This window comes from Nasonia vitripennis (genome assembly GCF_009193385.2).
Source record: "Nasonia vitripennis strain AsymCx chromosome 2 unlocalized genomic scaffold, Nvit_psr_1.1 chr2_random0009, whole genome shotgun sequence".
In the NCBI taxonomy this organism is placed as follows: Eukaryota; Metazoa; Arthropoda; class Insecta; order Hymenoptera; family Pteromalidae; genus Nasonia; species Nasonia vitripennis.
In genome coordinates, this window is record NW_022279616.1 from 628,452 (window position 1) to 652,507 (window position 24,056).

General features: G+C 36.6%; 1 protein-coding gene across 12 annotated transcripts in view; it reads right to left on the minus strand.

Annotated features, from left to right (window-relative positions):
* Positions 1 to 24,056, minus strand: part of LOC100114234 (cGMP-dependent protein kinase) — a 474,555-nt gene that overhangs the window by 205,719 nt on the left and 244,780 nt on the right.

The following is a 24,056-nucleotide window of genomic DNA, read 5'->3' on the forward strand; positions in this document are numbered from 1 at the left end:
AGTCTTTGAGTGTAGGGACGGTATGATTATTGGCAGAAACCCGACGTTTGGAAATTAAAAGAATAAATAAAACTAATTAAAATTCATAGTTCAGTTGCAACCAAAAGAAGGTGATCTATCGGTCTTCCCGAAGCAATTTGTACGTAAGGAAGGAGAGAAAAAACCAGAGTTTTTCTTTATTCTTCCTTCGACGTTTCGATGGACAATGCCACCCTCATCAGGAAACTGTTTATTTCATATTAATATTATATACATGAAATCACGGTATTGGTTTAAAACAATAGCAACTAATTATCAATACACTTACAGAATAAGTAGTCGATCGCCGGTATTTACATTCGGATATTGCGGGATTTGTCTTGTCCCCGTCAGACGGCGCACTATGGGCGATTTCAGGAAAATTATTGTCAAAATCAAATTGCGCCTCTCAGGAAAGTGCTAGGGACCTATTTTATTTATTTTTTTTTTAATGAAGGTTGTACTTCTCAGTTATAGGGAAAAATATCAGAATATTGTTTTCTGATGATGTCGAGCCGGGGCACCTATGAAAAGTACGAAATTTTAAGAAAACGATATATTAGCTACTTGTTAATGCATTAATATGCATACATAACCTAAAAATTCATCTATTTCGACCTATTGTACTAAGAAACGTGAATCCGGGACTTAAAATTATCATAAATCACGGACCTCTAATTTGATTAGCTTCGAATATTATATTCTAATAATACGGCACTATATAAACAAGAAAACATGTTATTTTAAAGTATTCTAACCTACAGGAATTTTAAATCTGAGAAGTTTCATTCTGTAGCATGAAAGATTTCAAAGTTAACACACATAAAATTGTTGATAAAATAAAATATTATTATTCTCACCACATATAACGTACATAAATTGTTATATATATTATATACACATATATATAATTATGTAACCTAGACTATTACATTACATGTTAACGCTATAGTATTTACACGTTATATAGTAACAATTAGCAACGAAATAATAGCTCTGTGATATAAGTATTCCATTTCCAATTAATATGATAACCTTCTATTATTTCATAATAATTACATTATAGATTCTTCATCAGAATTATTATAAGTCATATTACTTTCATCATCACTTGTGTTCTGGTTTCCTTCTTCCCACTCTTCTTCGTTCATAATATGCCTATAAAATAGATTGAGGATGAAATCATAATTCTGAGCTCATGACAAAATTAAATTCGTAAATAAACTTACGTTTCTTTTATATAGTTCAATGCCTGTGCATTTTGAAAGAATATGTGCTTCTTAGCTAATTTTATTTGATTGCCTATGAACATCAAAGATAGTTTTGGGTCACTCATATGCACTGCTCTGTTAAATACATCCGTAATTCGTGATAATCTACTTGTATGTCTGGAGTGTTCTGTCATATTTCTGCGATAATGATAATGAATTTATGAAGCGTTGGATTCATTCCACACGGTGGATACGTATTGTAGTACAGTTGATATGTATTTATACCGAACCTTTCTAACTCGTCTAATTTAAGCTCCTTTTTGCATTTAAATAAAGTTACTATAGTTACAATATTTTGAACCAAATCTTCATTAATTTCCAATGACCTTGCAAATTTTTTCGGATCTTCAAAACATCTACGAGCTATATTTCCAGTATTTGTTGTTCCATGGCCTTGTAATACTTGGTCCACTCTAACTCCGAAATCAATGAAAACTTTTTTCTGTACATCTCTTTTTCGAATTTGATGTCGCTCTGAAAATCGTAGAATGTATAAATTAATAAAAACATTAATAGCATTTATCGATTAATGAGGTAGCTGCTTAAGGCTCTAAATAACCCCGTGAAAATGATCAACGTTGATTCAATGCTGATTTCAATATTGATTTCAGTCTGAAATCAGCGTTGATTCAATATTGAATCCACGTTGAATCAACATTGAATTTGTCCGAAAACGCAACGTGGATTCAGCGTTGATTTCAGACTGAATTCAGTGCTAGATTTCAAAGTTCAATCAGGGTTGAAATAAAATTATAAAAAAAACCGCCAAGACGTGGGCTCGAACCCAAGACTTTTTGATTAGTAGACGAACGACTTGACCACTAAGCCATTTCGACACTTGCGATGTATATCTCATAATGTAACATCCACGGAAACCTATAGGTGGCAAATAGTCTCGAAGCTGGGTACCTTCCCGAGAGCACAGAGAGGTCCAGTTGAGGGTCCAGTCCAGTATAATTATAAAAATCATGATAGAGTAGGTTAATTTTCGGTTATTCTCTATAGGATTCCGTTTATGTTACATTATGAGATATAAATGTAAGTGTCGAAATGGCTAAGTGGTCAAGTTATTCGTCTACTATTCAAAAGGTCTCGGGTTCGAGCCCAGGTTTTAGCGATATTTTTTTACAGTTATTTATTTCAACTCTGATTGAACCCTGAAATCCAGCACTGAATTCAGTCTGAAATCAACGCTGAATCCACGTTGCGTTTTCGGACAAATTCAATGTTGATTCAACGTTGATTCAACGTGGATTCAATACTGAATCAACGCTGATTTCAGACTGAAATCAATATTGAAATCAGCATTGAATCAACGTTGATCGTTTTGACGGGGAAAACATCATGCACATAATTATTATAGACGCACCTTTTAGCGGTTCACGAATATCGCACGTTTTGAATGGCATTCTATAAGAAATGTTTAGGAGATGCTCAAATGTATTAATTTCCGCGTACAATAATCCCAAACCGTACTTCAGTGATTCAGTAACAGGAGTGAAATTATTGCCAAATTCTCCAAACTGATGAGAGGTTATCTTACAAATTGGACATCTACTGGTTGCTTTATTTCCCACTATTACATTTAAACATTTGCCATCAAAAAGAGTTTGTGTAACTTCATAAGAAACGCAAATGTTTTTTCCATTGGACAGACTAAATATATAAGAACTGAGATTCTTTATTTCATTTTCTAATCGATTGTATTCACGTATGGTCGAATCATCTGTTTCTTTTTCGAATGCAATCCTTAATGGTCAACAAAGCCTTACACTTTGAGGAATTGGATTGATCCATGATTTACCATCAGACTTATTAGAGCTTATTTTAATGATAATGAAGCTTGTAACGAAGAGGGACTGCTCGGAAGCTTCGCTTTCATTTATAGCATCCTTACATTTTTCATGTACATTTTTATGGTCTGAAGAACTATCGAACCCTACAGTTACAGAAAGCGTTAAATCAATCAAGTCGTTGCCACTCCAATCCAAAGCAACTGCATTGCAAAGTCGCTCACTAGTTTTATTTAACATCTCCTGCATGGATACCACAATCTGTACCTCGGAAATATCGTAACCATTTGGTAGACATTCGGACAAAGCTTTGGAAATTCCTGAATAGCAGGGATAAACGGGAGCATTTCTCATTTTACAATCTTTAGATAAACTTATGTAAGAATTTTTATTCAAGTTTTGCTCTAAATAAAATACTGCAGCTGAATCTGCTGTATGTTTCAATATATTTGACTCACACTGTTAATTATTCTCACTTTGCGTTCCATTGGATAAATCAGTATCATCTACGGTGAATTTCTTTGCAAGACTTAACGCTATTTCTAAAATTTCAACATCATTTTGGGCGAAGCCACTTACCTCTCTTGCTCGTCTATATTTAGTAGATATAGAGTAATCTGATATTATGGTATATCTTCCACCATTGGAACCTCTTCTGACTTTTCTTGGTCGTCCTCTATTATGCTTATTTTTTCTTTTTGTCCGCCCATCTTATGAATTATAACGATATATGATTTTGTGAATAGCGTGTATGATCAATAAATTTAACATATACAGGGGGTATGCCGAAAAAAATTGATTCTAGCCTTCTGCAAGGAAAAATTTTTAAGATGAATTTTTAAATTTGCGTATCTTTTTTAAAATAGAAATTTTGGCATTTCTTCATTTTTGTCTTTTTTTGTATAAAAGTAATTATATGATATCACTCACAATATATTCTCATAATTTTTGCACCTAATATTAATAAAAAAAAAAAAAAAAAAAAACATAATATATTTTTGGAAAGATGTGCATTAATTTGTCGGAATTTATGCTGTGATGAAACTGTGATCTTATTTTATTTAATTATTTTAAGTAAGTATTTATCGTATGCCACAGAAATTTATCGAAAAAATGCCACAATAATGAGTTTTATCAAAAACTTAGCCTAATTCTGTGGATTTACGGCAAAACGACTTTAATTAATTTTTTGTAGTTTTTAGATATTAGCAAATTTAATTTTTTTTTCTAATATGTACTCAAGTCATTTTGCTTTTGACCCACAGAATCATTTTCTTTTATTATCTTTGGCGACAGATTCTAATTTTTCAATATTTTAAATCTTACCGTTTGAACAATTTCGTAACTGAAATAACACTTGCTTTTTAAAAATAACACTTTATAAAAATTACAGTTTGTAAACAATAATACTTTGTAAAAAACAACACCTTGTGAAAAATAACATTTGCTTGCTTTTCATAACTATGATTTACATAAATATATATTCTTTAATTAGTTATGGAAAACAACGTCTTCTGTTAAAGTAGTGCATAGAGTATATAGATTTTATGCGCAATTTTTTAAAATGATTTTTCTTTTTCTAATATTTAAATAATGTCAATTTTCGATAAATATGAAATTATTATGAATGCATATAAAAATAATATAAATATTGTATAATATATTTTTATGTACATTCATAATATTTAAATGATCAAAACATGACAATATTAAATATTACAAAGAGAAAAATCATTTTAGAAAATTGAGCATACACTCCATATACTCTGTACACTACGATAACATTTGAAAAAATAATGACCAATAATTAAAAATAATAACAAATAAGATCACTTATCACTATATCCAAATAAAAATTAAATATAAATTAATAATAATCAATAATAATTAAGAAATTAAACAAAAACAAAATTCTTTTAGTAAATATAAAAAAAACAAATAATTGCAAATAATGACAGAAAAATTTATATAATTTTGACTATTAGTATTTTTTGTTATATCCTAATATTTCCTATTATCTGGTATTATCTATATAAAGTAATGGTAAGTGGTACTTATATCACAGAGTTATTATTTCGTTGCTAATTGTTAGTATATAACGTGTAAATACTATAGCGTTAACGTGTAATGTAATAGTCTAGGTTACATAATTATATATATGTGTATATAATATATATATAACAATTTATGTACGTTATATGTGGTGAGAATAATAATATTTTATTTTATCAACAATTTTATGTGTGCTAACTTTGAAATCTTTCATGCTACAGAATGAAACTTCTCAGATTTAAAATTCCTGTAGGTTAGAATACTTTAAAATAACATGTTTTCTTGTTTATATAGTTCCGTATTATTAGAATATAATATTCGAAGCTAATCAAATTAGAGGTCCGTGATTTATGATAATTTTAAGTCCCGGATTCACGTTTCTTATTACAATAGGTCGAAATAGATGAATTTTTAGGTTATGTATGCATATTAATGCATTAACAAGTAGCTAAAATATCGTTTTCTTAAAATTTCGTACTTTTCATAGGTGCCCCGGCTCGACATCATCAGAAAACAATATTCTGATATTTTTCCCTATAACTGAGAAGTACAACCTTCATTAAAAAAAAAAAATAAATAAAATAGGTCCCTAGCACTTTCCTGAGAGGCGCAATTTGATTTTGACAATAATTTTCCTGAAATCGCCCATAGTGCGCCGTCTGACGGGGACAAGACAAATCTCGCAATATCCGAATGTAAATACCGGCGATCGACTACTTATTCTGTAAGTGTATTGATAATTAGTTGCTATTGTTTTAAACCAATACCGTGATTTCATGTATATAATATTAATATGAAATAAACAGTTTCCTGATGAGGGTGGCATTGTCCACCGAAACGTCGAAGGAAGAATAAAAAAAAACTCTGGTTTTTTCTCTCCTTCCTTACGTACAAATTGCCTCGGGAAGACCGATAGATCACCTTCTTTTGGTTGCAACTGAACTATGAATTTTAATTAGTTTTATTTATTCTTTTAATTTCCAAACGTCGGGTTTCTGCCAATAATCATACCGTCCCTACACTCAAAGACTTGCCGAGTATCTCGCACACAACCGGCGGCTTGCCTACAACACGTGTACATAACGCTGCTAGTCAAGATCGCCACGAACTTTTTCGGTTAAGTGCGTCTCGGCTCGACAACAAAGGAACCGTATGGAATTTTTCCGAGAAGCCATCTGCACCACCAGACAATAAGAGCCCCGGCCAAGCTTGTCAGCGCACCACCCCGCGACTTGACAACGAAGACAATGCATCCGCTTTGCATCTCTGATTGTATACCGGTTACGACGACAATTGGCGCATACGTCACGACATGCTGTTACGGACTTTTGCGGCTTCCTGTCCCATTCTAATGAGTAGATTTATCAAACATCGCGAATACATGCTAGAGGAGATAGAGGTGTTGCTCTCTCAGCTGTTCAGTCCCGAATTCGTTTGCTTGTCGATTTTCACGCGCTTATATAATGTGCAAGGAAATCGAGCGGTTTGTTGACAATTCCTATATTGACGTCACAATTCTGACGTCAATTGCTTTTGTTTTGTTTACAATCTAATCAGTGTATTAGGTATGTGTATACATTACTGAGTTGCTGCGTGTCTTCCTTTTTATTAATGCTGTTAGTTTGTAGGTGTATATGTATCATTTTAGAAATCAATCTTTTGTTTAGATTGGGCTCTTTATCTTTTATGTCAAAATTATCAAGGTTGAATGTGTGATTATAATGAGTTTGGTGTTCTAAAAAAGTAAACGGATTACAAGATTTACGAAGACAGGAGAAAGGTTTAGTCAGATAAGAGGTAAAAGGAAGTAAGAGAAAAAACTTGAAAGAGTGAGCCTTCAAAAAAATAAATATATCGACTATGATATACTATAAGTTCAAGTGTTTGGTTCACGTAAGATTAAATGTTTACTAAGTTCAGAGTTAACGTTAATACAAAAAGTGTGAAAAAGTTTATCATTTTAAAAATTTAGTATAGGCGTAGTGTAGAATATAGTACATATATATATATATATATATGAATACTAACCTATCGGCAAAGTACGGGGGAAAACCTCGACTGCGAGGGTACCGTAGTAGAGCTTCGCCAACGACTAGTTCGATATGTCCGAAAGAATCCGCAGGATTTCAGTTTCAACTGTATATGATGAAGTAGCCGATTTAAAACAAGACTCAGAACTCGAACGCTACGAATTAATTGAACGAACGCTCGAAGTGATCCGTAACGCCGGACGCTTATCCACCCCAACCGGAGATCCGGCGGAAATACCACCAGGAGAAAATAAAATTCTCGACCAGATACGCAAATGGAACTGTCACTTTAAGGGAAGAGACGTCTACTCTTTCTTAGAACGGGTCTGGGAACTACTGCATCGTACGAATTTACCGGTAAACAGCTACAGCAAGGAGCCCTTAAACTGCTGCGAGGAATAGCCCTGCGATAGCGTCGGAACTACGCATAATTTTTACGTTATTATCACAAGAAAATCATGTAAAAACTACCTAAGATTTTCTACCAATTTCTCACGTGGTTATCACGACATAATCGCGTGACTATCTCGTAATTAATAATGAAATTTAGGAATAATATTAAGAATGTTATAACAATATTAATGAATTAGGGAAATGGATAATAAGCAATAGATTAGGATCAGAATTAAAGAGAAAAAATTTTGTCTGATCGAGAGTTGAACCCAGAACTTTAAGGTGAAAATCCATTGCTCTACCATTTAAGCTATTTGCTTTCTTTGACGGTTAATGTATAAAAACTATTCACACGAAAAGAGATATAATTTTTTTTCAAGGTTCCTAGTTACAATTGATTCTCTTAAGTTATTGTTATTAAAATAATAGTCAATTGTAAAAATAATTAATTTTCTGACCTATAGTCATGTTCATTAAAAAGTTGAAAAATTTGAAAATTTAGGTCAGAAAATTAATTAATCTTACAATCCCCTATTACATTAAAGAGCAATCCATTTTGGCGTTTTCCGTTCCTCCGGCACTCCGGTTCTCCGGTTCTCTGCTTCTGATACTGCAATAAGTCGAGTGAATAACTATTAAAGTATATTCCAGATAAATTAATGAATCAAAATAATGGAATTCGCTGATGTTACCGCTTTTAGAAGTCAGAGCAGAATAAGTACTGAAACCAATTTTTCACGATATTTATACATATTTTCGCACATACGCAGACGTCACTAATAGACAACAGGAAAGTATTTATATATACTCAACCTGCGCAGCCGTCTAAACGTTAAGTCTGCTTCTGATACTGCAATAATTTGGGTAAATATATCATAAATAATCTTCTAGAAAATTTTATGGATTTAACTGCTATGATTAATCGATCTTACTAATTTTAAAGCTTAGAGCAGAATAAGCACTTGAACCAATTATTCACGATATTTATTTATATTTTCGCACATGCGCAGACGTCATTGATAGTCAACAGGAAAGTATTTATATAAACTTATTCTACTCTGACTTCTGAATATTTAGTCTGCCTTTAATACTGCGATAACTCAAGTAAATTACTATAAAATTATATTTCAGATAATTGAAATAATAAAAATAATGGGATTCACCGATGTTACGGCTTTTAGAGGTCAGTGCAGAATAAGTACTGGAACTAATTTTGCACACTATTTATACATATTCTCGTGCATGCGTGGAAGTCATTGATAATCAACATAAAAGTATTTATATAAACACAATATGCGCAGCCATCCAAACGTTAAGTCTGCTTCTAATACTGCAATAACTCAAGTGAATAACTATAAAAGAATATTTTAGATAATTTAATTATTCAAAATAATGGGATTCACTGATGTCACCGTTTTTACAGTGAAGAGCAGAATAAGTACTGGAACTAATTTTCCGCACTATTTATACATATTTTTGCGTATGCGCAGACGTCATTAATAGACAACAGGAAAGTATTTATATAAACTTAACCTGTGCAACCTTTAAAACGTTGAGTCTGCATTTAATACTGCAATAACTTGAGCAAATACTATAAAAGTATATTGAAATAGATTTAAATAATCAAAATAATGGGATTTACTGATGCTACCACTATTAGAGGTCAGAGCAGAATAAGTACTGGAATCAATTTTTTACGGTATTTATACATACTTTTGAGCAAGCGCACACTTCATTGATAGACAACAGGATAGTATTTATATAAACTTAACCTGCGCTGTCTTCTAAACGTTTAGTCTGCCTTTGATACTGCCACCTATACTTCTCGCTATTTATACATATTTTTGCACTTGCGAAGCCGTCATTAATAAACAACAAAAACGTATTTATATAAACTTTACGCTGTCTTCTAAACGTTTAGTTTGCCTCTGATGCTGCAATAATTCGAGGAAATAACTATAATAGTATATTTCAGATAATTTAAATTGTTTCGGTTTATCTTTTCCCAAAGAGACTGAATAGTCAGTCGGTTCTAGCATCTGGATAGGGGTAAGGTGCAAAAAATAGTCTGTTTTTATATTCTTAACAATAATAAAGTATATTTCGTGTTTTATTGTTGCGTGAACTTGCGGTACCGGGTGTGCATCATTGATGCTGATTTAGTTGTTGCCCTGGAAGTTGATGCAGAAACGCCTTTTTCCATCCTTCTTCTTTGCGAGAACTATGTTGGAGCTCCAGGCGCTGTCGGATGGCTAAATCACATCTTCCTGCAACATTTCTTTGACAGCCTCGTCGTTTATTTGTTGAATGGCGGGGTTGCGTGGCCAGTAGCGTTGTTGGATTAGATTTGATTCGGTTATTTTTATTGTGTATTCGATGAACGGTGTAGGGCCCTGTATATTTCCGAAGAGCTCTCTTTTGTATTGGATGAGTTCGTCCTCTCGTGTTTGTTGTTCTTTCGAGATTTCTTGAATGCCGACGTCGCTGACTGAGAGTCCCGAGGTATTAGACCGGTTGGGTTGTAATTCCCTTCCCGCTATGGTCAGGCGGAGGTTCAGTTTGCGTAATGCGTCCATCCCCAATAGCATCTCATGGCATAGCCCTTTAATGATGATTAATTTGATCCTGAAGGTGGCGCTGAAGGTTGTCGCCTTACCTTCTACATTGTCTGTCAGCTCATTGGTTGAGCCGTCTGCTAGCGTAGTGATCGTCTCTTGCTTCCCATGCCACCAACCGTTGTTTTGTCCGATCATCTCGGTTTCTGGCGTTATGAACGAACTCACGGCCCCTAGATCAACTAATGCCAGCACCGTATCTTGGTTCATTTGTTCGTACACGAGGTATTGACCGTCTTGGGACAGTCTCCCGCCACTCTAGAGCCGTTTCTCGGCGCGTTTCCCGAACGATCCGGGAATACATCGCAATCTCTTGTAAGGACGCTATCCTTTCCGCATACGGTACAGAACTTCCAAGCTACATTTTCGCAGTCGGCGCGGGAATGACCGCGTTATTTGCAACGCCAACAGCATTCGGCTCTGTTATAATAGTCGGTGGTGTTTTTACTCGTGGAAGCGCTATTGATGGCGGTTTTTCGTTCTTGTTCGCGCAGTTTGGCAGCAATATTTTTGCATTCTTATATACGCTGTATGAGCTGAGGTACGTCCTTGACCTCCTCCCTGCGCACCCGCAATTGTAACTCGAGTTTCATATTGTAATATAGATTGTCGAGTTGCTCTATCAACGAATATCCTCTTTTTCTTCTCATCATTGTCGTCAATGCATTGCAGTAAGACCTTATGTTCTCGTTGGGTTTATAAATCCTCTTGGCGGCTTGTTTTGTTGAATTTTGCTTGATAAATAAAATTTTTTTAACCTTTTTAAGGTCCGACAGTCGCTGACGTAGTTCCGACGCTATCGCAGGGCTATTCCTCGCAGCAGTTTAAGGGCTCCTTGCTGTAACTGTTTACCGGTAAATTCGTACGATGCAGTAGTTCCCAGACCCGTTCTAAGAAAGAGTAGACGTCTCTTCCCTTAAAGTGACAGTTCCATTTGCGTATCTGGTCGAGAATTTTATTTTCTCCTGGTGGTATTTCCGCCGGATCTCCGGTCGGGGTGGATAAGCGTCTGGCGTTACGGATCACTTCGAGCGTTCGTTCAATTAATTCGTAGCGTTCGAGTTCTGAGTCTTGTTTTAAATCGGCTACTTCATCATATACAGTTGAAACTGAAATCCTGCGGATTCTTTCGGACATATCGAACTAGTCGTTGGCGAAGCTCGCCTACGGTACACTCGCAGTCGAGGTTTTTCCCCCGTACTTTGCCGATAGGCATGATTCGACTGTCTCTTATTGTTCTTTTGTCGGTCTTTTCGTGGACTTTAATTTAACTGTCTGGATTTTCTTTTTTTTTTATCACTTTTCCTGATTTTCTACGGTTTTATTAGCTTGTCCAGTTTTCTGCATTTTTAAATTGATATTTACGTATTTGGATTTTCCGTTGGATTGAATTATCCGAAAAAAATTTCTCGATTCTCAGCATTTCTATAATGAAATTTTTGCACGTATTTTGACGTGCTTTTGGATCGATTTGTATTTTAGATGAATATTATTCTTCACGAATTTTTGGAGGGCTTTCTTTATTTAATCATATTTGTACACTTATTTTGTCGATTCTTTTTAGCTAGCTTTATAAATTGGACGCTTTAATTATTGAACGATCTATTGCTTCTCAAAGCTTTCTGTGGGAATATGCGAATACGTCCCATTTTCTCAGCTTTGGGTAGTTCTATGAGTTGAGCTTTCTTGCCGTAAATTCAGTTGATCGGGTTGCTTCGAAGAATACATCCCGCTGAATCTATCGACTCATTTTTAATTTTAACGTTAACGCAACATTAATTTTTCTTTTGACTATTCGAGTCGTGTTTTACGGGAGATATCTGGATTCTCTACACCGTTTTTATTCTTTATAAACTTTTGGCTTAATCGATTTTTTACTACGATAAGGGGTTTAATCCTGAGCATTCTAAGAAGTTGCTCTGCAGTCATCGATGCGACCAAACTTTTATTGGAATCAATTACGGATCTTGGCTTGTTCGACTTATTGACTAAAAAGAGGTTTGTCCTTGAGCGTTAAAAAAGATACTCTGCAGTCGTCGATACAACCTAGATTACGCTGGAATAATGTCGTTGATTTGATTACGACTACCGACTTTTCATTGAGTTTACTGATTTTTTTTAGATTGAATTTAATTGCTTCGTTTTACTTACTGTATTGCTTCTTTAAAAAAAATGGATTTATTCGGATTTTTCATCGCCTTGCAATTTGTCAATAACTTTAGTTAAAAGAGATTAATCTCTGAGCTATTATTAAGCTCTACAAAGTTCTGATGAATTTCGGGTGACTACTTGTCTATTATTGCTATGAGAGTTTTGTTTAAATTATTAATCTGATTATTTACTTGTATATATAATCGTTTGCTATAGTGCATTTATTTATTTTACGTGTTCTAATGTTGGTTTTAAGATTTTATTTTATTTTTGTTCAATTCCTCGGATTAATTCCATATTTATTCTGCTGGCGTTATTTATGAGTTTTCGCGGTCTTGTTTATTAGTCTCGCAATTTCTCATGTTTGATCTCGCGATGGTACACTCGCGGATTTTACGTTGCGTCGTATCTTTGCCTCCAATTTATTTTCCGTTCTCGGGTATGGGTATTTCAAAATTCGCGGTTTGACTAGCTAGGTATCGGGAACTTCGTCTTCAACTTTTGCCGTCTGCGAATGTGCTCGTTGTCTATGCAGTGCGTCGCGATTTTATCTTTTTCCCCGTAGCAATAAGAGAACAAGAATTTGTTCAATTATGGGTATACCGGTCACGCGTGAGATTCCTCGATGCTAAGAATTTCCGATATACTCGATGTCTAACTTTTCTCATCTCGGTTCGTCTACCGTCACTTAGTTGTAACATTTTTAAGCTAGAACCGTCGCTTTACGAAAAGTCACGTTGACCACCCTAGAACACCGCTGTGTGTCTGCCATAGACGTTGTGCATTTTCGAACTTTAATTATAACAACTGCCCTATTGAACATTTTTTGCAAGATCTGACGTAAGATCATATCAACGATCTTATACAAGATCTGGTATAAGATCTTGTCCCAGATCTTACACAAGATCTTATAATCGATTTTCAACCACGAATCTACATAAGATTTTACATAAGATCTTGAGTGAATTATTGGAAAACAAAATTGTTTTACTTATCGTGTAAGCAAGCTCTTATACAAGATCTTGTGCAAGATCTTGTGTAAGATCTTGTGCAAGATCTTGTGTAAGATCTTATGTAAGATCTTGTGCAAGATCTTGTGTAAGATCTTATGTAAGATCTTGTGCAAGATCTTGTGTAAGATCTTATGTAAGATCTTGTGCAAGATCTTGTGTAAGATCTTATGTAAGATCTTGTGCAAGATCTTGTGTAAGATCTTTCTAAGATCTTACACAAGAACTGGGCAGTTTTCTTTGCCATTTCTTAGGCAGAATGTAACTTTTTTTCTTCAACTTAATGGGCTGTTCTTTAATTCAATTTACTTATCTTGTTTTTATGTACAAACTGCCTGCATTATAGTTTGTCGAGTAACACAGCTAGGTTACACGTGGCTTATCACGGTTTGAGGTTAGAATTGGAAAATGGTAGCTAGCAGGCTTGAATTTGAGTTTTTAGTTTAGAGGAAAGTATAGATAAATTATTTGCATCAGAAAAAATTCTGTCTGACCGGGGACTTGAATCCACACCATGTACGAGGCCAAATAAGTACGTTTGTGCACCATAGCTGACTGAGCCACGTAGACATTGTTACACACAAGCCCTACGAGCTTCGCCATAGTTTGAATTATTCAAATTATTCAGTTTACGCCTAAATATTAATAATTTTGTATCTTGCATCCAAAAAAAGAATTGATTTTTTTTATATTTTCATGAAATTTAATTCTCACCTATAAAAAATACACAAGATATCACTACTTTTGGGAAATTTAAAATGTCCAGTTTCTTTACATTTTACTTGGTCAGTTTTTGCTTTTAGGGCCATTTTAAATGGGTGATTTTCTACCAGGGTCTCACGAGACCTTTTCACACAATCGATCTTACACAGATGAAATCACATTAGTGTCAAAATATACTATTTTGCGATTTTCTAATAAAAAAACTGATTTGTATTTTATGTAATTCATATATTTCTTTAAATTTAGTTTGCTGCATGCGCTATTCTACAACCTTCAACGTGATATAATATTCACTGGAGGCTGCAACTTCCTACAACGATTTTTTCGGACGGATGACCACCATCAACGTATCTACCATCAAACACAGTAAGTTGTCGACAGAGACATAACATCGTCTAAAATGAGCGGAATTGGTGGGAAAAATGCCGAAACGCCAGTTACGTGTGCTCACTGCAACAAAGCAGACAGGGGAAAAATGAGGATCTGTGAGTTGTGCAACGAGCATTTCCACACCATCTGCGTCGCTCTACGGTCCATAATGGTGGGAGATGCTCCCACACTCGCCTGTGCTGCCTGTGCAAGGGAATCACCTCAGGGGCCGTCCTCACGCCCAAGATCACGAAGACGAGGGCGAAATCGGAGGCCGCGACAGCAGCAACGGCAAACACATCCGCCAAGGACACGCCTGTAAGAGGTGTGCCCAAGAAGAATAAGCCTGCGCCCTCATCTCTTGCCGGCTCCAGAACCCAGTCGCCGCCGAGAACGCAGGCGACGTCCATCGAGGGGTCCCTCAAGGACATCTTCGCGGCACTAGACGACATCAGGAGGGTCCAAAATGAGGCCCTTCAGGCACAAAACACCGTGTCTAAAAGGGTCTCACGAATCGAGAAGAGACTTGGCCCCCTAGAAAAACGCCTCAAAGCCCTTGACGACTTGCCTGCGCTCAAGACTCGGCTAAGCAATGTCGAGTCCTCCATCTCTGAGCTGAAGGCACAATACCAAGAGCTGTCGTCAAGGAGCTCCGTAGAGCAGCAGAACAACAGCATTGCTCAGGCCTCGGAGGAGATCAACAACCTCCGCAGCGAGCTGGTTGATATCAAGAGGAGGCAGGAGCGCTCTGCGGGCAATGTGGTGGTGATCACCGTCCTGGCCTATACCCAGGAGACGTCACTGCAACTCCTGGCTTTCTCCGTCCTGGCTGCACTGGATCCCTCGGTCCTGAAGCGGCTTGACCTATGCTTAATCGATGAGCAGGATCGCCTGCTCTCATATTGGAAGACAGGGACTTCCTTAGCGCATGTGACTGGTCATCTTTCACCACGCCATGACTTGACGAATGCATTACCATCCTTAACGACAACATCACGAAAGCCATAAATCATCTCGCCCCATTAAAGACTGTGACACCTCGACGTAAGCGTCATCCGTGGTTCACCGCGGCTCTTCGTGACCTTTTAACTGAAAGGAATAGACTCTACAGGCGCTTTCGCAGAAGTCGACTTCCTTGGGATCTATACTTTTATAGAATCGCAAGGGACGACGCTCATAGACAGGTCGAGGAGGCCAGGCTGAATTACTATTATTCACGCTTGTCTACTCTGACCGACGTTGCAGAGATATGGAGAGAGCTTGAAAATCTTGGTATTACTACCTCTAAATCTTCTCCACCTGCTCGGTTCTCTCCAGATGCTCTCAAAAAACACTTTAGTTCCATCTCAAATGATCCTCAAGCTCCATCTGTTGAGGAGTATCTGCGGACCCTTGAGAGTCTAGACCTCCCTGAACATTTCATCTTCAGGGCTATCACAGAGTTGGACGTGTTGGCTGCAGTATCACACTTCAATACCCAGGCCAGGGGAAGCGATGTCATCCCACAGGTTGTAATCTCCAAAGCATTGCCAATACTCGCTCCTTTACTTTGTCAAATTTTCAACCTGTCTTTGAGCGAGGCACGCTTTCCTTCCGCCTGGAAGTCATCGCTCGTAAGAGCATTAAACAAGATCAACTCTCCAACAGCTGTAACAGACTACCGTCCGATCTCTCTACTTTGTTTCCTATCCAAGGCGCTGGAGTGGCTGGTGCACAATCAAATCTCTGAATACCTTGAAACAAGACTTTATCTTGACAACTTCCAAACTGGTTTTTGCACTGGCCACAGCACGCAGTCCGGCTTAATTAAGCTGACTAATTATGTCAGGCTTGGGATAGACAGGAAGAAGGTCACTCTTCTACTTCTATTTGATTTTAGCAAGGCGTTTGATACGGTGTGTCACGTCAGGCTACTCGGAAAGCTATCCTCCTTCGGCTTCTCCAAGGAGGTTATCCGCTGGCTTGCATCTTACCTCTCGGGAAGAGAACAGGACGTCATTGGTGACAGCAATGAGATCTCTACCTTTCTACCACTAAACACCGGTGTCCCACAGGGGTCAGTTTTAGGCCCCTTGTTGTTCTCGTTGTATATCGATGATATTGGTTTTTGCCTAGATTCAGATGTGTCCCATCTAATCTACGCGGATGACCTGCAGATCTACAGCCAATGCTACCTCGAGGAGCTTGACTCCTGTTCTGTCAGGATGAGCGCTAACGCCGAGAGGATAATGGGCTGGGCTGCGCTGAATAGACTTAAACTAAATGTAACTAAAACTAAGGCTATCGTCCTGGGTTCCCCCTACTATATAAACGCTCTACCTTCTACTGCTAACACCTATATAAATATAGGGGGGCCCAGGTCAACTTTGAATAATCGGTGTGCAACCTGGGGCTGGTGCTTGACTCCAAACTTACGTGGAAAGAGCACGTTACACAAATTTGTAAACGTGCTCATTCCTTAATGTACCGTCTCTATTTTTTCAGAAAAGCACTAGCCTTAGATTGCGCCAACATTTAGTGCAAGCACTCCTGTTTCCCCTCATTGACTATTGCTCACTTGCTTACTGCGACCTGACTCAGGAACTTGACTTAAAACTGCAGAGGCTTGTCAATACGGGGATCCGTTATATCTACGGTGTGAGGAGGGACGAGCACATCTCCCCTTACAGGCGTGAGCTACAATGGCTTAACACCGCCGGACGTAGGAAATACTTCATGGCCTGTTTTCTAAGAAAAATTTTCAACACCTCAATACCTACTTATCTATTAGCCTATTTTGATTTCCACGTCGCGCTCAGGCCTGTGAGGGGTGAGGTGACTCCACTGGACATCCCGTCCTTCAAGACGGAGACACTGAAGAATTCATTTTTCATCAGCGCCTCCTACCTCTGGAATAGCCTTCCATCTAATCTTCGCAACACACTATCCATATCACACTTTAAACAAGCAGCTAAAAATTACTTCTTCAATCTGGAAAACACATAAACATCACACAAACATACACACATTCTCATTCATCTCATTTCACTTCATTCCATTTCACACTCTTCACACGCACCAGCACACTTACACAAAATTTTTAAAAACAATTAAATCTAAAAATCTAAAATCTCTCTCTCTCTCTCTCTGATTTTAATCTCTAGATTTAATATAATTTAGAATTTCGTATAGCAATCTTTAAATAAAAAACGAGCCTTACCCGAAGCAAACATTCTAAGTATTGGTCAACCATGTAATATATCCGTAGAGAATAAGGAATGTTAATGACGGTTTATACTTATTCAAATGGCGTACTGTTTGAAAATGCCGTAAAATATTGATATATGTTTGCAGACGAGAATGAGGTAACAGATAAGATGAATGAATATAAATTAAAAATTAGGTAATACAAGAAATAAGATATTCATAATTCATTTTTCCCTATATTTCAGTTAGCGTGTAGAATATCATTCATCACAATACAACTTTGTATAATGTATAAAATATAATATAGTTGTTATAAGCTTTTTTCACTTATTTTCATGATCGTACTTACAAAAGTTGATTAGAAAGTAAATACAAATTGATATTCAATAAAAGAGATTGTTTCTGCGCTACTCGCATCAAGTTATATTACAGAGAATTTAGCTAGCCCACGTAAACTTTACAACATTACACTATTTACTTTATAGGAATATTAACACCTTAAGCGACAGGAAAATGTATAAAGTAGCGCTACCAAATCTATGCTATCAAACATTTTTAATTGGTGCACTTGGACACCATAGTAAACTAATAAATACTGAACAAGATCGGTATCAAACCCAGCATAACGGGTAGTATGCAAACTACATATTTTTAGAAATCGGAGAGCGCATAACTATTATGTTTCAGGAACAACTTCTTCCGGTATATCTGGTATGCTGGTCTGTTAACAGTTTTTTAAAAGACAAAGTTGATGTTTTCTATGTGTAACATACAAACTGACGATGTCGTATAGTCATTTCGAACAAAGACCAGGGCTTTGAATTATGTGCGAAGCAGAGATAAATTCGTACATACAGCCAGCATCTGAAAAATATAAAATAATTTACAGATTAATAATTACATTTACTTATTTCGATGATTAAAAGGAAGTTGGCGTGATTTGAGAATGCGTTTTAATAAGACGCCATTTCAGTGTGTGATTCGGTGTTATCTGGGAACATAGTTTGAGAAGGTGCTATCATGCATATCGCGCTCAGGTACATACTTGCACTTTGACCTACTTCGATCTAAAAGAATAAAAAAAACTAACAAAAATATATGTTCACTCTTAATTACGTTAATATTAATTAGATTTCATAAAATTTTGTTGTTCGCCAACCTGGTAGGTACAACATAGCTCTGTCGTTTCTGCGACTATTGTAAACAAGACATCCCTCTTGAAAGACGTTTCGTAGATTGCCTACAGCACATGCACTTGCACCTCCGACATACATTCCCAACTTGCACCTTTTCGAAGCGTTTTCTGAGATTATTTTGTTTGATTTTTGATGTATAAAGATGTAGAAAGTGATACTTAAGACATGTAATAAGTTCTAAAATATTTAAAAAATTAAATTTAACTTAAAAATTAAATTATTATACGCATTTTTATTCTGAATAAATTGCTTATTTGATACAATCGTTTAGTACGAGAAATATTAAATATTTTTAAATAATTTAATGAAAATAAATTCAAAAAACGGTGTTATCTAAAAGAGTTAAGGGGATGTCGACCCAAAAGCTTCGCAAATCCGCCACGAGGTATTTTGTATTTCCAAACTTCTAGAAAAACAAAAAGTCCAATCTAATTTGTCTTTCAGTAGAACGATTCATTAAATTTAATACTACGGCGCTACAGACTCGGTTTTTCATTTGCAAGCTTTATTCAAGTTTTATGTAATAGAAAAAATAGTTTTTTTTGGGACGACATCCCCTTAATTACTGACCAGACATCAACAAGATAAATAGAATCAGTCGAATAAAGCTGGACATGATTTAACTATCTTAAAACTCATAAACCCTACTGAAAAAAAAGATATTAAATGACTCTAACGGTCTATACGAGTACAATTAATTTTGAAATAATAGGCTATGACACTGTTCATTCTTAAAATATGAGTCTCCATTTTCCCTTTCGAGGGAGAGAAAAAGAAGACTTAGCCATCTAGTGGACACAATTTTCAACCAAGTGTCAAAATACAGCTAATAATATATATATTATTAGCTGTATTTTGTATATATATATATATATATATATATATATATATATATATATATATATATATATATATATATATATATATATATATATATATATATTATAAGACTCTATCGCTCGTTTAAAATTGCAAAAGATGTTAAATGACTCTATCGGTCTATACGTTTTTATGATATTTCCTGATGAATCGCTGAAACTTATCGAACTTCTTCTGACGTGATTTGTCACGTAATTAGTTGCTAAATTAGCCAAATTAATTTCCAAATAAAATAGTTTGAAATGCAAAATTTGTAAGCGTGATAGCCAATTTAGGTGACATGATCTGAAGATGACTCCTCAAACGAGAAGTCTTTCGGCGTGCACGCAAATACGTGCGACTCAACATTACCCCGTGTGTTTTCTTATTTTTCGCGCAAGTGTCTTGGAGAGGAGTCCGAGAAGCCAGAGAAAGCAAGGAGTCGCAACGGAGGATTCGAGGAAGCAGGAAGTTCGGAAAGAAGAACCGAGAATGCGAGAGTCTACAAAAAATTTTTTAACTCGTCGTAGGGGAACGCGTTACTCGGCGCGAGCCGAACGCGAGCACAGAGTCGAGTTATCGGAGGTATGGGAAGAAGGGGCCGCATCGACGGCTACTAGCCCGAATTCAGACTAGTCGGGGCGTGAGTTGAGCGCTGTCACGGGGATTCGCCGATTCGCGATCGCTGATTGGCCGGGCCAGAGCGGAGAGAGCGCGCACCGCCGCGGTGGCCGGCGAGACGCGCCACTTCTTGTTCGACTGTCTCTCGAGACACACGTAGCGGTAGCAGTCCAAGTAGCAGTCGCGCATTTTTCCCGTGTTAGAGGCGAATTCGTCGACTGAGCAGAAGGTCGAGGTCGAGAGTGTTTTCAGGAGAGCGCGTACGCGGGTTCAAAAAGTCGTGAGAGTGAATGTGTGTGAGAGCGCTGGATAGCGAAGAGCAAAGCGAGAAAGAGGGCGATCATCTGTGTCCAAAACCAGACCGAGGCGACAAGGGTCACCAGAAGGAGAGCTGATACAGCGACGCCATGCCAGTCCAGGACCGGGAAAAAGCGAGAGAGAAGATCAGTGGACAGCGAGACGAGGAAGAAGACGGACGCGAGGAAGAAGACGAGACACGCACCGTCAGGACAGCCGAAAGCAGCCAGAGGACCGCGTCGGTCGCACGACCATTGTAAGTCTATCTTACTCAGGTTGAGTCCTAATCTTTGTTCGAGCGTGCCGTGAAAAGTGTGGGTGTGTAAGCAAGAGTGAGAGAAAAGTGATTATCGTTGCATTAGTGTGTGAATCGCATGGGCAAGGAAACGCGGGAATCGTGAGCGGCAGAGAAGCGCGGCCGGACTGCCGATCGCGGACAGAAAGCCGCACGTGGCTAAATTCGAGGTATTGCGCGCGCGTTGGCCTAAGGAGGGGAAGTGGTGCAGCGGTCGGAGAGACTCAGCGGGCTCGGCAGAGGCCTGCTTCGTCGGCGGGACGAAGATCAGGCCACGAGAGTGAAGGAATGAGAGAGAGCGTGTTTACGAGAGCGTGCGAGCGCCACCGGGCATCCCCGTCGGAGAGAAGCGAGCGGAGGCAGCAAGCCTCGCGAGTGTGTGAGCGTGAACGTGTATGCGTGCGTGCGGCGAATACGAGTGGGCGACGAAGCTGATCTACCGGAGAAGTTTTACAAGAGAGAGCAATAAACGAAATTGTAAACGAATTAAGGAGTTGTGATTTATACCGTCGCACACCACGGAAATCTTGAACCGTGGAATTCTCGCGGAACTCCCTCCAAGTTTAAACTTAACAAATTATAGTTTCAAGGTTTCGAGACGGGGCTGGAAATCGAGTTTTTCACCCCAAATTGGCCACGTCATATTATTAAAGAAATTTGTAGTGCTAATTATTTAAAAAAATTAATATATTGTTTGCTTACTTTTTTGTCTATATGCTGTTCTTCATATAGCCCCACTTTTATTCTTGTATCTTTTCAAATATCAATAGTAATATAAATTAGGTACTGGTACTATAATTCCTTCTTCATCTATATTTGAGTAGACGCAAATACATTTTATGTCATTAGTTGGTACTGCTATAACTGTCGTATTATTAGGGCATGCAACTTTTTTCAAAAAATGATAGCTACCGAGGTTATGAGGTAAACCTTTTATATCTTCACAAATCATTACTTCATTTTTCGATTCAATATCTACTATAAATCCGTGAATTTTTATTGTCCTGTTATCTTTTAATGTAGCAAAAGAATTATCAGAGCGAAGATTGGGTCTTAAACATGATGCATATAGACATCCATCTTTCACCATTCTATAATATACTCTACTATCTTCTGATACACCAAATTGAATAGCTTTTTCTTGACTTATTTTTAGTTCTTTTCCAAAATATGTTATATTCATTAATTTATAACTTTTTTTCACTGGTATTTTTTTATAGTAACACAATAGTTTCGAACAATTTCACATGCAGTTGGATAAACTTTCTTTTCGAGCACAAAAGTACTAGAACTAATGTTAAGAAATCGCAAAATTTGCAACATCACTCCTTTTGCGCAATGAATTGCCTGTAACAATTGATGATTTCCAGATTCAAATGCAAAGGCGGAATGAGACCAAAGCGGACCCCAATTGTAAACATTTTTTACTAAATGCAACAATTGATGCATATTGTAAGTCATAGCAGTCTTTCCAAATATTTTTGCGTTTTGAATGCAAATATGTGCAACATTTCATCTGCTCTGTCCAAGTCAGCTTCATTTATATCTGTTTATAAGCAAATGTATAAACGTTCTACAAACAAAGTCCAGTAGTGAAGCATTTCACTACTGATTTTAGAAGCTAGAATTGGGACGCTATAATATATGATTTTCCAATTTTCCTACTCCCGTGCTTTCCAATAGTTTCTATCTGAAATGGTCTAGACAAGCGACTTACAACATGTGGAACCTTGATACTTTTGATTAAATCATCAATAAGATGCATATCGCATTTATCAAGCAGATAATTAGTAATTTGCTTCGCAACTCCAAGCAAGCAGCAATGCATGTAGTCCGGTACAAAACCGTTGATAATATCAAAATGTGGTAAATTAATCAGAGGTGATACAGATTTGATGCCATAAATAGGAGTTGGATTTTCCATACATCCTACTTGTAACATGTAATCTATTGTCGTATCCTTATCCCTTTCTCTATGTGTCTCAAATAATATAGGATACCTCATACTACCTCCACACCATTCACCAGGATGTTCACACCAATCACAACCAAAGTGAGCATTAAATTGCTTCTTTCCGAGAACAGGAGCTCTAGTAATCGTGTCGACACAGCAAAGAAGTACGAATAATTTTAACTTTCTCACTTCTCCTTGTATGGTACAATTAATACCGTCACGGAATAAGCTGTTAATTTTATTAACAAGTGGATATAAAAAAGTCTCCATGGGCGGTTTGATTTTATTAAACCATAAACAGCATGTTACAATTTTGCTAAATCGTTCTTGAACAGGAATTTTATGTACCATTAGATACACAGGCCAAATCGAATATTTTGAGCATTTAAATACTGGAGCACCATCGGTAATGAGCGTTAATGTTAAATAGCGATCCCTGTCTTCAGGAAGTGCCGATACAAAGTCACGATACATTTGACCATCAAAAATATCTTTCATATAATTTTCTTCATAAACTATTTCTTTCACAATATAATTATAATAATCCTCATGATTGCTGATAATATCAGATATTGTTTTGAGGCATCAAGAACTGCAAATAAATTTTCACACGATGGAGTAGATAGATCTGTTTGATTTTGACAAATATTGCAAACCACCTTTTCATCAACTTCACCTAATTTTCCAAGGCAATTTCCACATTTTGGACAGCACCCATATAATTCAGTGTTATTGTCCGGATTTAGAATTATATTAATATCTAACATATATCGTGATTCCGGTAATATAGGTTCAGCAAAAATAGCATTAATCAATCTAAACAAATTCGACATTTCTGTTTGACATGTATGATTCATTAAACAAAATTTTAAAAGCATTAACAGTAGCTCGCCTCTACTTATATTAACAGGTGTAGCAATTGTGTCAAAAAATCTTTTTGTGTTCATCAAATCTTTTAAGTTTTTTATTTTTTGTTTTTTCATTTCATCATCAAAATAAAACTCTGAATCGTTTCCAAATAAATCTTCTGGTAGATGAAAATTTCTATCATCATCATGATTACACATTGAAATATCCTGAAAAAATTAATTAAATATAGAATTTATGTAATTGAATGTATATTGTGATAAGTAATTCAAGAAACAATTAAATACTTGAAACTATTTAATTGAACTAAATTATAAGTAGATTAAACATTTTAAACTCAAGTAATTGCTCTGTGCC